General features: G+C 35.5%; 1 protein-coding gene across 32 annotated transcripts in view; it reads right to left on the reverse strand.

Annotated features, from left to right (window-relative positions):
- LOC126745035 (basement membrane-specific heparan sulfate proteoglycan core protein) overlaps positions 1–13,200 on the reverse strand; it is a 797,399-nt gene that overhangs the window by 492,158 nt on the left and 292,041 nt on the right. The gene's annotated exons all lie outside the window — the stretch shown is intronic.

Here is a 13,200-nt window from a genome sequence, read left to right on the forward strand (position 1 = left end):
ATAATTTAAGCTCGATGTTTTTAAAATTTTGTATTTTTTATAATGTTATACTTTACCAAAAACCTTTTCATCTATAAAGCACACGTGTAACACTAGTCTATTTATATCAAAGCGTTTTTGAAGTAGAACTTGCATACTAAAGAAAGCATGTCTTGTTCCATTATTTTATTAGGCACAACATTAAAAAAAATCATGGTTTTACATATCAAACTATTTTTGTATCGCTTTAATGGCTTCCTCATAGTCAGATGTGGGTCATTTTCATTAAAACGTAGCTGTTCTCGTTAAACTCTATTTTTCTCTTAAACTTAGTTTAAACCATAATTGAACAATTGTACCCTATTTTTCAAAAACAAATAAATTGTGATTTAAAACAAAAACATAAAATATTCGTACATTGACTAGACTATTCTAAATAGAATTTATATTATTAGAATAACACAGAAAATGACTGATTGTTTTTGCATTAAAAATATAAAAAAATATAAATGTAAAACGTTGACATGTTGTTTTTTTTTTGTCTGAAAACAGGAAAATATCTAAAATGCAAAATATTTATTTTTTTCTTCATTTGCCATTCTACATGTATCGAATTTATTTAAAAGTAGTTAATAATAAGTAACATTCGACACCATCATTAATATTACAAATTCTTAGCACAAAATTATAAAAAAATAAATGGATACAAATTCAAGTTTTTTTACTCACTGTACACACCCTCAGGAGTTTATAAAGTTGATATATTTAGGTACTATAAGAATAATCAAAATGTTTCCCAGAAAAGAAGCGCACGGAAACAGGAGACTACCTTCCTTTGTTACCTTCATTTGTTGTCCGGACTAGCTGTTATTGCTCTTGCCGGTTTTCTCACTTGCAACTGTGTGCTATGGTACTTTTAGCTCCTATACTACTTTTCTCTGTAGCATCTGGGTGCTGAGGTTGGATTAAAGGATTTTTAACTTATTTCAGGATCGGGAAGAGTAATTAGGCTTCGGGAAAAGGTTGCCAGTTATCTTGAGTTATCTCGAGCCAGACTGAGCGATCTCAGTCCTTTGGTTTCAACTTAGATACTAAAAGAACTGTTTCAGTCAGTATATTTGAATTCGGCGGCTAATATCACATTACGCATTTCCATGGCCGGTTTTCTCTTGGTCTCAGAAGAAACTCTTCTATTAGGGAGTTGTCTACACTTCTGACTTTTTCCTTGAACTTTGAATGTTTTTTAATTATGTATTCTTGAATTCTATCAAGTTTGCAGTCAGAGTGCAGATCAACATTCCTTATGAAGAAGGGTGCATTTGTGAACATCCTCAAACACTTATTCTGAAACACCTGAAGCTTTCTGATGTTCGTCTTCGTGGTATTCCAGAAAATGTTTGAGGCGTAAAGCAGTTTAGGACGTAGAACCAGTTTATAGACCATTAGTTTATTAGTCAAAGAGAGCTTACTGCTCCTGCAGAGAAAGGAGTAAAGCGCATGAATGGTTCCATTGCATGAATTAATTTGCTCCATAATGTGCGTTAAAGTTATTCTTTTTGTCGAAATATACTCCTAGGTACTTTATCTCATCTTACCAGGGGACCAGCGTGCCCGAAATTGCCAAATTTGGGATGTTGCGGTCATGCCTTTTTGTTATTAGAATGGCCTCTGTTTTCTTAGTATTTATTTTGATTTTCCAGTTGTTTGCCCACTCTGTAATTTTATCTAGATGACTCTGCATGTACGCTAATATCTGGACTAAATTTTTATAGCTCGCAGAGACACAAGTGTCGTCCGCGAATTATGCGACTTGCGAATAGTGTGTGCTTTTTGGAATGTCCGCTTGGAATATGTTAAATAAAATTGGTGCGAGCGGGGAGCCTTGAGGAACTCCCGCTCTTATCCTGTTATAGGAGGTGATAGTTCCATTTATTTTAAGGTAGGATGGTTTACTTTCCGACACTGCGACATGCGATAACGACGTGCGTTGAACTGTCGCGCGCGATTGCGGGTTTGCGACCAACTGTTTTCTTACTATGCGACATTTCAGTTCAGCGCAAATCGGTTGAGGCAGTACAGTTTATCAAGATGAACGCTATTCGTCGTAAACTTGCTGCGATTCTTTTGCTTTACGACAAAGAAGAAGAAAATTTAGCTATATTACTTCACGCTCCTGAACCTTTCCAGAAACATTCTGACATATACAAGAATAGTGATAAAGAGGGAACTTACAACATTTTTATTGAACGCTACTTAAGCGATAGTGAGACGCGATTCAAGGCCTTTTTCAGAGTATCACGTGATTTTTACTACTATATCTTGAGTGCAGTTCAAGAGGATATAACGACAATGCCTTCATATCGCTGTCCTAAACCAATAAGACCTAAAGTAAAGCTCTGCATAACCCTAAGGTAGGTGCCCATGATCCTTAAAAATTAGAGTGTGCCGGACCTATGTCCATATGGACCTTTAGTCTTAGAATCATCCAAGGATTATCACCCGGCCTTAAGTATCGGCACTCAATTACTAAACACCCTGTATGTATTTTAATCTTTCTTACTCTAACAACAAAACAATTAATAAGAGATTGCATTCATATTAAAATCAAATAGTAATACTACTGACCAGAATGCCTCAAAATCTCCGAGATGGTTTTCTATGCGTTGTCTTTGGCCACCTTATCCTTATAATTATGACTTTCTTTTCATCTCCCAGAGAACTGGAAATACTCGGACACAATCTACTAAACGTTCGTCGAAGTCATCATCTATGGTTTGTGACATGGCAGAAAAAAAACAAATAATTTAACCACCAAAAATACCAAATAGACCGATGCCGGGGATGCTACAAAAGTACTAGCTGCGCTGTCGCTGTCGCTGTCGTTCAGAAACTATTTTATTTTTCTCGATGACGTACCGCGACGACATCTGCGATGCCGCCGTATCGGTGCCGCAAGTCGATAGGTTAAACAACACACTAATTTGACTAGTGCCATATTAAATTTACGGCACACCGCAGTGTCGCACGTTGTTATCGCATGTCGCAGTGTCGGAAAGTAAAACATCCTACCTTTAACGGGAAATTTCCTGTCTTTCAGGAAATTTTTAATAAATTTAGTGAACATTGCGGACACCCCAAATTTCTGCAACTTGTAGATCAAACCGTCATGCCACACTCTATCGAAGGCCTTTTCGATGTCGACCGTGATCATGGCGGTAGATCCCTTCGAATTAAATGAATCCAGCAGACTCTGTTGTATCCGTGCAAGCTGCAACTCAGTTGATAATCCTCTTGTAAATCCGCACTGCTTTTCCGGGATTATTTTGAGTTCATCTAGCTCCTCCCATAATCTGCTTAGTACCGTCTTTTCAAAGATTTTTCCCAGTGATGGCAGCAGACTAATGAGTCTGTAACTTTCCAGTTTTTTTTAATGTTTTTACCCTGTTTAGGTATTACTACCACAATTGCTTTTATCCATTCGACCGGAAAGGCACAGGCTAATACATTTGTTATAAATGGTTTTTATGTCCAAGAGTAAATTGTCAGGTAGTGTTTTCAGCCTTTTGTTGTTTATTTCATCATGGCCTGGTGCTTTCTTTTTTTTTAATTACGTCTCTTATTTCTTGTAGGCTTATACTTTTGTAGTTTGGTAATGCGTTTAGTGGTATATCGTTTAGGTCAAATTGTTCTGTTAATGATCTGTTAAAAGTTTCCGCCTTATCCCAGTCCGAGTATACTAGAAGACCGTCTTGGTTTTATATGGGCGGGAACTCTGTTTTCGTTCTCCCTCTCAGTATTTTTGAAACCTTCCAAAATTTTGATTTGTCTTCATCGCCATCGTTATGTTCTTATAAAAAATTGCCCCATCTTTCATTTCTGAAGTCGAAGGCTTCGTTTTTTATTCTTTTCGTAAGATTATTCGCAATTCTTTTTGCCTCTGGGTTTTTTGCAGTCTAGCCTGTTTATTTATTCTGCTTCTTGTTCTTATTAACCTTTTGATTCTTATTGGGAAGACTATGGATTGGGTGTTTGGGATTGGGATTTTAGTGGTTACTAAATTAAACGATTCTTTAATTTCATCTGTTAATTGTTTTATTGAGAAATCTATTTCCTCAATAGAGTTTGGAGTTGGGATTGGATGATTTTCTGCAAGTATATTTTTAAACATTTCCCAGTAGGTGATAAGCTTTTCAGGATAGGGATCTTGCATAAAGGTTTGAGCTACAGTGATTAGGATTGGGGTATGATCAGAGGAACTAAGGGAGTCCATATTTTCAACCACAATGTTATGGCTTAAGTTTTTTGTGACAGCTATATCTAGAATATCAGGAGTGGTATGGTGATAGTGTGTAGGGTCTTTTGTTGCTACTACCTGTATGGTATTTTTACTTATGTTTCTTTTCAGTGTGCGCCAGGCTGATGTCTCTGCTACGCATCCCCAGCTTGTATTTCAGGAGACTACCGCCGATTCGATGAACCCACGATTTGCAGACGATATCTTCAAACTGGATCCAAGATGTCCAATACCGAAATAAATGGTTTAAATTAAGAGAGGTTCATGTCCAGCAGAACTAGATAAGCGTCTATTTGATGATGATCAACATCATTTTCAAAACTTGCTATTTAATAATGTGGGTAAAGCTAGGTTCCGATCGGGTTCCAGCAACCTTATCAAAACAAAATCTATTTCCTCAATAGAGCTTGAAGTTGGGATTGGATGATTTTCTGCAAGTATATTTTTAAACATTTCCCAGTAGGTGATAAGCTTTTCAGGATAGGGATCTTGCATAGGGGTTTGAGCTACAGTGATTAGGATTGGGGTATGATCAGAGGAACTAAGGGAGTCCATATTTTCAACCACAATATTATGGCTTAAGTTTTTTGTGACAGCTATATCTAGAATATCAGGAGTGGTATGGTGATAGTGTGTAGGGTCTTTTGTTGCTACTACCTGTATGGTATTTTCACTTATGTTTCTTTCGAGTGTGCGCCCGGCTGATGTCTCTGCTATGCATCCCCAGCTTCTATTTCAGGAGACTACCGTTGATTCGATGAACCCACGATTTGCAGACGATATCTTCAAACTGGATCCAAGATGTCCAATACCGAAATAAATGGTTTAAATTAAGAGAGGTTCATGTCCAGCAGAACTAGATAAGCGTCTATTCGATGCTGATCAACATCATTTTTAAAACTTGCTATTTAATAATGTGGGTAAAGCTAGGTTCCGATCGGGTTCCAGCAATCTTATCAAAAACGCAGCTTATGTAGGTTGTCAAGAGCGAATTCGAGAACGCAGCATTTATGGGTTTCCACCGACATATTTACTTATCTTGGCCCATTATAGATTTTTAGTACCTTTATAAAACGATTAATATAGCACCTACATAAAATTTTATTACTATACTAGGCGAGTTTTAGAATTTAGACCCATTTCTGCAATATTTCACGGCTTGAGGAACGTCATATTAGAGAAATATACAAGAACGTAAGAAAGTAATAGTGTATAGGATCGTATTGTTAACTGACGTATTACTGGGGTACTACTATGATTTCAGGAATGGTAATTAATGACAAGTTATCATCTGCAGATTGAGGTTGGAAGTATGAGTGATTAATTTTGATATTCTATATTCTATGAAATAATAAACATTGCTCTTGATTGTTTTTTTTCTTAAAAAACTATTCCAAAACTCAAGTTTCCCAAATTGTTCTTTGCTTTTTTGAAGCACTTGATTTGCTTAAAATTTCTAAGGATTTATTAATGATAAGAGAAAATATAGCTCTGTACCAAACCATATGCAACTTGGTGATCAGTCTCCAAATGATGCCCATTTAACTGTTAGCAAAATGGTCGGTGACCAGGTGACCTATAGAAACAAAATTATATGATCCATATTCTTATTTCAAGTTATAAAGATGATGTTAAGAACTATCATGATTTCTCCAAATAGGCAGCTATTCCAAAGCTCTTTAATGAACTCATACCTATACATTGCATCCCAAAAGTTATGTCTAAATTCATTTAAAATTCAAGGGTGTGTTCGAAAAAAAAACGCTCGGACCCGTCGATTTTTATTTCAAGTTGCGCATTTTTGTACGTGAAGTTTGTATATACAGGGTTGCTCAAAAATAAATTACGACCATCAACTTCATTTTTTCAAATGAAAGCACCTTTTTTTACTTCATCTTTGAATTTCACGTTGAATTCTACGTATGTTTCATGCATCATGTCCTATACCTAAAGTCAACAGTTATCGAAAAAAAGACGATTCATGTAACAAATAAAAAAAGAACAAAAATTAAGTTAAATGTTTAAAATGGTTGCCATTCACGGCTTGACAATATCCAAGGCGATCAATAAAGTCTCGTTGCACATTTTCAATCATTTCCGGAGTTATGACGCGCACTTCTCTGCGAATTCTCTCTTTCAAGTCGTCTAGGTTATTTGGCCTATTAACAATAGACTTGCGGTATCCCCACAAAAAAAAATTCATTGGTGTTAGGTCAGGCGACCTAGCAGGCCATTCGATGGGTCCTCTCCTTCCTATCCACCGATTGGGAAAGGTTTCATCCAAAAATGTACGCACAGTGGCAGCATAGTGCGGAAGAGCGTCATCTTGCAGAAAAATTAGTTCTTCGTCAGGATAGACTGGGTCCAATGGATTTGGAAAAAAAGGAAATAATGGATTTAGAAGAGTCATAGGTCCCTTTTTCTTTAAACAGACTTTAACGGGACAAGTGTATCTCGATTTTCTCCAATTTGAATTAGTTCCAGCATTACTAGCTTTATTTCCAAATCCATTGGACCCAGACTATCCTGACGAAGAACTAATTTTTCAGCAAGATGCGGCGCTCCTTCCGCACTATGCTGCCACATTTTTGGATGAAACCTTTCTCAATCGTTGGATAGGAAGGAGATGACCCATCGAATGGCCTGGTCGAATGGTCTTCATTAACGATATTGGTGACTAATTTTTATCTAACATGTTGCTCTTTGCGGATGACCTAAAATTTTATAGAAGTGTGCAGAGTTCAAATGACATCCTTTTACTGCAGAGAGGCATCGATACTCTTTGGAATTGAAGTCGGTTTACTTATCTAAAATTACATTGATAAGTGCTTTTATATTGGCTTTTTCACAACCCTTTTTCCCAAGTTCTATCTATACAAGTCTCAAAGGTTTCGTTATTTACCAGATGGTTTTAAAACCTAATATTCATAACTGAAATGATGGATACAAAGCTCATTAAGATGCCCACTTGCGTTATAGTATCTAATATAAGAAGAAGTGAAATATAAAGATGTTGGGATTGCTAGGTATAACATCATGATGATAAAGTTCAGATACCTAATTGATAAAGGATGTCAAACAGCACGAAGCACATATATTGCTGTAAACTAAGTACGTACCATATTTGAACTTTGTCAAACCATAAATCATGAGTTTTAGAGCATATCAAATACAGAGTTGGTTGTACAGCTCGTTTAAAACTAATGTGTCCTATTAATAAAAAAGAAAGAAAGCAAATCACAAAAATTTTACTGCCGAAGTCATATTACTTACCTAATAAGAAATGTCTTGACAAATTATACCAAACAGACTTTCTCCAAAGTATACGGCATGGTAAAATTAATAAGTCTTATAATAAAACTGATAAATTGAAAATAAGAGTAAATCTATCCAAAGTTCATTACTGTAGCGATAGGCATCATGAAAAGCAATAGTGATTCTTCTATCTCTTCGTATAAGCCCTAATAAATGATATAAGATACACTTTACATCACAGCAGAATAAACACTATCAGAAGCCATGTTTTCGAAATGAGAAATATTATTTTATAATAATAATAAACGTCTATTATTTGTTATTATTTACAGAAAATATTTGAAATGCACAATTTAATCCTAATAGTGGGCGAAGTCCAGCCTAAGGCTACTCAAACTCAACCCTCCTACAGAATAATTTTTAAATTTAACAAAAATAAATAAATATGCGCTTATAGCATAAAATAACTTTAAAACAAAAATGATTAATTTCCAAAAAAAAGCTATATCTAAAAAAAAAAACAATAATTATCCTACTTAAGTCTAATCATCTCATACCCTGGGTCACTGGCAAAAGATTAGCGATGGAAAGATGGATACTCATCCACTTGTTTAGTATAAATTATGGATTTAAATTTCAATTTGAATTTTTTTTCTTGTAAACTGCTTCATGTCATCTGGTATAGAATTATATAATTTTATACCGTTTATCACAAAAGACTATTAAACTAGAAAAAAACAGGAAGCTTAGTAACCCGAGACGGAAAGTTGGTAGTTTTACTAATGGATCGAAGCCGATCTATAGATCTTCGAACTAACTTTTCTGCTTTAGATAAAATAAATAGACGCAATTAATATGTAATTAATTGTAAATATTCATAGTTAATGTAATCATAATATTCCGAGCAGGAATTGTATAAGAACAGGGACAACGAAATCAGGCATTATTAATATTATTTTGCTAAAATAGATATTTCCTGAACATGCGTTTACATATTATTTTAACGATCTTGTATAAGACTATAATAGTAGCCGCGAATATACCAGTTGTTCTTCGGTATTGAGAAATCATCTCGTCCGTCGCCTAGACCTTATGGTACGACAAGGATAGTGCAAACATCGACACTCGCGACATCTCGAGACATAAAAAAGGTTGGCAAATGTCCCTGCACGGTGGTCTACCTACAGCTCTTGCCGCTAGGAGGCCTACAAAATTAGATAATAGAGGATATCATAATGCAGATTTTTTTTTGAATCTGAAGAAAAATTCATTAACACACATCTGACATTCCTAAAACTCCCTACGTGGCTAAAACTAAAATCAAATATCGAGATGACTAAGAGATCGAAAAAGTAAAAAAATTAGAATAAAGATTTTATATATTTCAAATAATTATTTGCAGGAAATCGTGAAGAAAGCGTCAACTTTATACCCACACCATCATAATACCCTAATATTCTCGAAAATTCATGTAATAAACGATCATTTTTAAAGCGGCACATATTTCCCGAGAACTTTTTCGATCGAGGAATACAAAATAGGAGCTTTTTGAGGCGCGGATAGCCCCTCCTTCTCCCTTATTTAAAATTCGACGTAAGGTCTCCGTAAATACCCCACGTAGACCGTTCCGGGGCCTCGAAGACTCCGTAACTAAAGTCTTATGTATGATAGGGATTGACTTTGATTTTTCTTTGCAAAAAGTTCCGTTTTCCGGGACTAATTGTTTGAATGTGATAGGTAAATATGTTTAGAATGCATACCCCCACTTTTAGAAATAAATTTGATTACGACAATGAGTTGAATTTTGTCGTCTAAAAGTCTAAAGCGACTATAAAAGATCAAGAGGTATTTGAATAACTGTATAAATAACCTAAAAGAATATTTTATACTCATGATAATATAACGATTTATTTTACTATATGTGAGGTATAAAGTGTATATGGACTAAAAATACTATTCTGTGGTAGGGGAGACCGGTGTCGATTGTAACAGGTGTCGAAAGTAACACGACCGACAACAGCGCCATCTTTCTTAATTTTATGGAAAGATGCGTATGGGCCAAAGCAAAATGCGGTTCTGCTGACCCGTAATTAGTTTGAATATATCTTTCGTGCGCGCCGTTCGTTCTGTAGGCACATTTTAATAAACTGCCGAAAAAGTAAATAAACGTGTCGTCACATTTTTGTTTGTGAATCCCAAAGTGTTAAAGTTTTTGCTTTATTTTTTAGTGGATAGCGGTTGGCTGTTTTTTCTTAAGTAAACAGAAATGTACACTTTACTTTTGAGGGGTATCAGGTGTTGATTGTAACAGGTACTACAATTGACACCGTAGTACGTGTTCAAATCAAAGTTGTTTTTTAACTTTATGCCGATTTTATTTATTTATCTGTTGACTCCTTATATGGCAAAATTATTTGTTGTCTTATTGTTATAAGCCAATACGACAACAAATAATTATCAAGTCTCTTTTAGAATATTTAACGATTCCTTTAAAAAATATTTTCTTCTTTATAGTCATAAAAAATGGTGAAACCGAGACCAAGAAAGACCGACAGGGGATTGATACCTAAAGTTATTTATGAAGAAGCAGCAAGAAAGGTTATTGATAATGAGCAGTTTGTTAGAAAAGTGGCTAAAAGTTAAGGAATGTGCCATGTTTCATTAAATCGCTTTGTAAATGCTCTACGTAATAATTTACAGCCTAAGATGGGGTAGAATCCTTACAACAGGGTATTTACTGTTAAGCAAGAGTCACAGCTAGTCAAATACTGTGAAAAAACTGTCGATTTGTACTTTGGCCTCACTACACGGGATCTTCGTAAACTAGCCTTTCAGTTTGCATCTGCCAATCGGCTTAACTATCCTCAAAAATAGAATGAAGTAGAACAGGCTAGTGAAGATTGGCTTGTAGCTTTCCCGAAAAGAAATCCTCATTTAACACTTCGCACACCCCAAGCAACTAGTCTTGCGCGAGCCATGAATTTCAACAAAGAAAATGTCTCCAACTTTTTTGATTAACTGGCAACTGTCTTGGAAAGACACAATTTTGAGCCACAAAATATTTACAATACTGACGAGACTGGTGTGTCCACGGTGCAAAAGCCAACCAAGGTCATTGCAAAAAAAAGGAACCTAGCAAGTAGGATCAGTAGCAAGTCAGGAGCGTGGAACACTTGTTATGCTGTGTGTGGCTGTAAACGCTGTTGGTAACGCAATTCCGCCAATGTGGTTGCATTTCAAGGATCATTTTATTAGAGATGGACCTGTTGGATGCGTAGGAAAAGGAAATAAGTCCGGGTGGATGCAAGAAAATGAGTTTCTTGACTTTAAAAAACACTGTGAAACACGCTAAATCCAGCGAGACTAATAAAGTTTTGGTTTTATTAGACAATCACTCTTCACATGTGTCCATTTCATTAATAGATTATTGCAGAGCAAATTTCATAACATTGTTGTCTTTTCCACCACAAACTTCCCACCGTCTCCAATCACTGGATCGTGGTGTATATGGTCCTTTTAAAAAGTATTTCAACAACTACGCCGATCAATGGATGAAAAGCAATCCAGGAAAGCGTATGACAATATATGATTTACCATCAATTGTTAAATCATCTCAAGTTTTCCGATGTGACATGCGGAAATGCGGTAAGCAATTGCTAATGATTCGAAAGATTCTTCCATAGCCAGAACATACTTCGTATCTTTCGTACCTAAATGGATACTGTTTAATCGTCTTTTATTTTTTGACAAAGTTTCGCGTGAGAGATTAAGTACTACTAATAGAAATGAAGGCGAGACAGAAATGACAGATACCGTGAATGAGGTTGAATAAACAAATTCTCAGTTGTCATCGCAAAATGCTGAAAATGTGGGAATTATAGCTGCAGCAGCAACGACTCGCACAAGTTCAGCCGATGCAGTTTCCCTCTCAACTACAGGTACCCGTCGACTCAATCGCAAAAAAGAAAGCCGGGCTCAAGTAACAACGAGATTATAGAGCTACTAAAGAAAAGAGAGGAACAAAGACAAGAAACTTTCAACAGTGGCAAGCATCAACCGACGGTCCCCTTCATTCATTATGTGAACACATTAAATCGATGCTTGAACCATTGTCGCCTTCTCTACAGGTAGAAGCCAAAAGGGATATTTATAATACCGTCAGTAAGTACGAATTACTAGCAGTCCAAAGTAAGGTACAGCATAACAATCATTACGATTATCTTGGATCAAGTAGCACGCATTCATCTACTAGCACTCCGTTTTCACGGGAGAGTCCTCTATCAGTACATAGAGATATGTCAAATTCTAATCCTTTTAACTCTCCACCGATGCAGTCCCCAGAAAGTTTTTTACCGCTCCAAACTAGCACCGATTGTCCGCAAGGAGCTGATGATGAAATAGATTTTGAATCAGTACATTTTAAAGTTGTAAATTACAATAGCGTTTAGACTTAAATTGTAAAAACTTACCTTAATGTGATAACAAGTTTTTCTTCTGGAGTTATGGATTTTCTTACAGTGCGAGGTTTAAGTCCTCACTGGCCAAACTAAGTACGAAATTAAATTGGTCATAATTTAGTCTGCAGTATTTTCAAAATATCTCCTCGTCATTTTTTAAATGCCTTTCAATGAGAATATTGAACGAAGCTTCACGAGTACGTGATTTATACAGTTCCTTAACGGGTTTTCTTTTTTTTTCAACAACAAGTGATGTAGAATTAAATCGTCATCATCTTCTTCCTCTTCCAGTAAGGACTTGCAATACTTCAACGTAGAATTCATTGTAATATATATAAACACCAAAAAAGTCGCAAACAAACTGATGCTTTTAAACAACTTTATGCAGGTCGTGGCTGCGCAAAGTCGCAGTCGAGGAAAAGGTGGTACAGATGCGACAGATCGCATTGGTCGCCAGTCGCAGCAACACCCTGTCGCTGCCGCAATCATTGAAAGGCCACCGTTAGCTAACAACATTTACAATCACGATTGTAGACAATATTTGTCTAGGTGCAACAAAGTCATTGCTTATATCTAATATCAACAACTCTAGCGTTTCGTCAAGGATTAATAGAATGCCCATAAGTCGAAGATTATTGAATGAGGTAATCCTTGCCGCTGTGGGAAAAGGTCTCACTACTGCAATTTTCCATATGGCTGGGTATTCCACCGTTTCCAAACAAATATTAAAAATCTTAGCAGTAATAAAAAGCTTAGCAAAAATCTTAATCATATTACAGTTTATGCAAGCAGAAATAGTGGCTGAAGAACTTAGCATTGCTGTTAAAAAGTTAACTAAATTTAATTTTTTATCGTAATTTTTCTTGCTGGATAATGTCCATTGAGCATGGTTTTTTGAAGACACTGATAATTTGCAGTGATTATTGATACCTATATTATAATTTATTTGAAAATTTAAAAAAATACTATTGTATTTCTTATAAAACTGTAGGCCGATCTGTAATAACTAATTTTGCATTTCTAAAATGTTTAACTATTATTGCGTTAGCTTTAAGCAAATTCTAGCACATATTGTGTTTTTTATTTTTTACTATATTTGCAATCGTTGTACAAATATTATTTTTAATTTCAATTCTACCTGACATAAATAGCTTATTGTAGTTATTGTTTTACAGGTTATCTAAATAGTCGATGCACAAAAACAGTCAAATGATT

The sequence above is a fragment of the Anthonomus grandis genome, chromosome 15 (genome assembly GCF_022605725.1).
Source record: "Anthonomus grandis grandis chromosome 15, icAntGran1.3, whole genome shotgun sequence".
In the NCBI taxonomy this organism is placed as follows: domain Eukaryota; kingdom Metazoa; phylum Arthropoda; class Insecta; order Coleoptera; family Curculionidae; genus Anthonomus; species Anthonomus grandis.